Source organism: Alexandromys fortis, unplaced genomic scaffold (assembly GCF_014885135.2).
Source record: "Alexandromys fortis isolate MF-2015 unplaced genomic scaffold, M_Fortis_MF-2015_v1.1 scaffold_138, whole genome shotgun sequence".
NCBI lineage: Eukaryota > Metazoa > Chordata > Mammalia > Rodentia > Cricetidae > Alexandromys > Alexandromys fortis.
The window spans coordinates 1,310,430-1,313,220 of NW_026068034.1; the positions used below are offsets into that span (position 1 = coordinate 1,310,430).

The 2,791-nt window shown below is 44.1% G+C and overlaps 2 pseudogenes; one reads left to right on the forward strand and one right to left on the reverse strand.

Annotated features, from left to right (window-relative positions):
• Positions 1-2,791, reverse strand: part of LOC126515327 (N-acetyltransferase family 8 member 2-like) — a 30,853-nt pseudogene that overhangs the window by 12,318 nt on the left and 15,744 nt on the right.
• On the forward strand, positions 312-1,186 carry LOC126515362 (40S ribosomal protein S7-like; annotated as a pseudogene).

Consider the following 2,791-nt stretch of genomic DNA (forward strand, 5'->3'; position numbering starts at 1 on the left):
TTAACGCCTGGCATCTGTGAACATGCACCCCTCTACACACGCCTACACATATGCTCATGTGCACACGCACACTGCACACAAACCCCAAATGCTTTATAAATCTGTATTTTCATAAGAATAGAGAAGAAAGGATGCTGTGTTGCTTATTAATAACCAGGCACTTAATTTTGGACTCCAATATTAACTTAGCTTTCAAGGTTAATTAGCTGATGACATTGTCATACATGTTTATCACTGGATTTTGTTCATATTCACTCCCTATGAAATTAAGAAATATTAATGCAATATTCAAATTATATGGGAAAATTAGTATGGAAGTATTTATTGAGAAAAAAGAATCAGGAGGTGCAAGTTTGTGCAAAATATAACAAGAAATGGTAGCTGCAAGCATTCTGTCCATTATCCATTAAGTTTGGGCTGTGTAGTGATATAATATGAGAATATCTCTTACTTTCAAAGAGAATGGAACTTTTGCTGGGCCTCACAGTCAGAGTTAATAATGTACTTCAGTGTCACTCAGGACCGCCATTCTACTGTGTACCCAAACTGTTTCACCTGCCTTTAAGAGAACAGTGTGTTTCTAAGCCAGCACTCCCTAAGGACGAGGCTAAGTTCAGCTCCAGCACCAAGACTGTGAAGAGCCTGGCATCTCTCAGCTACTGCCCAAGTTGGAGATGAACTCAGATCTCAAAGGGCAGCTGGCAGAACTCAACATTACCATGGCAAGAAAACCAAAGTTCATGGTGGTCAGAAAGCAATTTTTTGCCAGTTCCTTAGCTGAAATCATCCCAGAAAATCCAAGTTGGGCGAGCTAGTGAAGTGGAGAAAAGGTTTAGCGGGAAACACATTGTCTTTGCAGCTCAGAGGAGCAGTCTGCCCAAGCCAGCTCAAAAAGCCATACGGAAAATAAACAAACGCTCCCAGAAGCCACACACTGACAGCAGTGCACAACACCATCCTTGAGGACTGGGTCTTCCCACGTGAAATCGTGGGTAAGAGGATCCCTGTGAAGCTGGATGGCAACTGGCTCATACAGGTTCATTCAGATAAAGTTCAGAAAAATATGGCAGGCAAGGTGGAAGCTTTCTCTGGTGTGTTTAAGAAGCTCACGAGCAAGGATGTTGATTTTGAATCCCCAGAGTTTTGCTTGCAAAGAAAACGACTGGGGTCCCTGCTCCTGTGCTGAGAGGATCCAACTCCTGAACTGTCATCTTAACTGTCATTTGGGGTTTCTCTTCTCTGTAAGACACTTAGTGTTGGCCGGGCAGTGGTGGTGCACGCCTTTAATACCAGCACTCGGGAGGCAGAGGCAGGTGGATCTCTGTGCGTTCGAGACCAGCCTGGTCTACAGAGCTAATTCCAGGACAGACTCCAAAGCCACAGAGAAACCCTGTCTCAAAAAAACAAAACATAAAAAAAAAACAGGCTGGAGAAATGGGTCAGTGGTTAAGAGCATTGCCTGTTCTTCCAAAGGTCCTGAGTTCAAATCCCAGCAACCACATGGTGGCTCACAACCATCTGTAATGAGGTCTGGTGCCCTCTTCTGGCCTGCAGACAGAATATTGTATACATAATAAATAAATAATTTTTTTTTTGTAAAAAAAGACACTTACTGTTGGGTGTAGTGATGAGCTGTGGGCAGGCCTGCTTTTTGTCCCACCCAGCTCCTGCATGGTTAGGTTTAAACCGGAAATAACAATACACAAATTGTATTCATTTAAACACTGCCTGGCCCATTAATTTTAGCCTCTTATTGGCTAATTCTTACATCTTGCTTAACCCATTTCTAATAATCTGTGTAGCACCATGAAGTCGTCGCTTACCGGGAAAAATTCAGCATGTCTGACCTGGTGACTGACTCGATGGCGTCTGACTCACTTCCCTTCTTCCCAGCATTCTTTTCTGTCTTTCCTGCCTACCTATGTTCTGACCTATCAGGCCAAGCAGTTTTCTTTATTGATTAACCAATAAAACAACAGATAGATAGAAGACCCACCAACATCAGTTGAGCTTCTGAAATCTTTTTACAGAGGATAATAAGGATCACTGGAGGCCACTGCTGAACAACTCAACCAAGGGCCACTTGGTTCTGGGATTCTTCTCTATGGTGACATATTCATGACACTTCCTGACTCCTTACCCTTCCCCTGCATCCATTAGAGATCACTACACCCAGGAGAGGCCATTCAAGATTGCTCTCGCTGTATCAGAGGACCCCTTTCTTCCCTGGGCACAAAGGCGGTATTGCAGTAAGTTAGGTGCTTCATTGCTCCCGTTCTCACAGAACAACTGCCACCCTGACCCCTGACTGTGCCACACCTCTGGGGGAGGCTCCACTTCTGTGCAGGTCTTAGATTTTACCCTAAGTGACAAGTTCAGTGTTTGTAGTAAGGAGGAACAGGCTGTGTCCCGCCATCCAGCTAGCTTAACCTCTGAAATAACCACACAGGAACTGTATTAAATAAATTACTGCCTGGTCATTAGATCTAGCCTCCTATTGGCTAACTCTAACATCTTGATCTAACCCATTTCTATTCATCTATGTTTACCAGGAGATTGTTGCTTACCAGGAGAGATTCAGCCATGTCTGATTCTGGCAGCTCCATGGCTGGTCTCTCTCTCTCTCTCTCTCTCTCTCTCTCTCTCTCTCTCTCTCTCTGTGTGTGCCTTCTTCCTCCCAGCATTCTGTTCTGTCTACTCCGCCCACCTAATTGCTTGGCCCTATCAAATGCCAAGGCAGTTCCTTTATTTAACCAATGAAAGCAATACAACTACAGAATGACCTCCTACA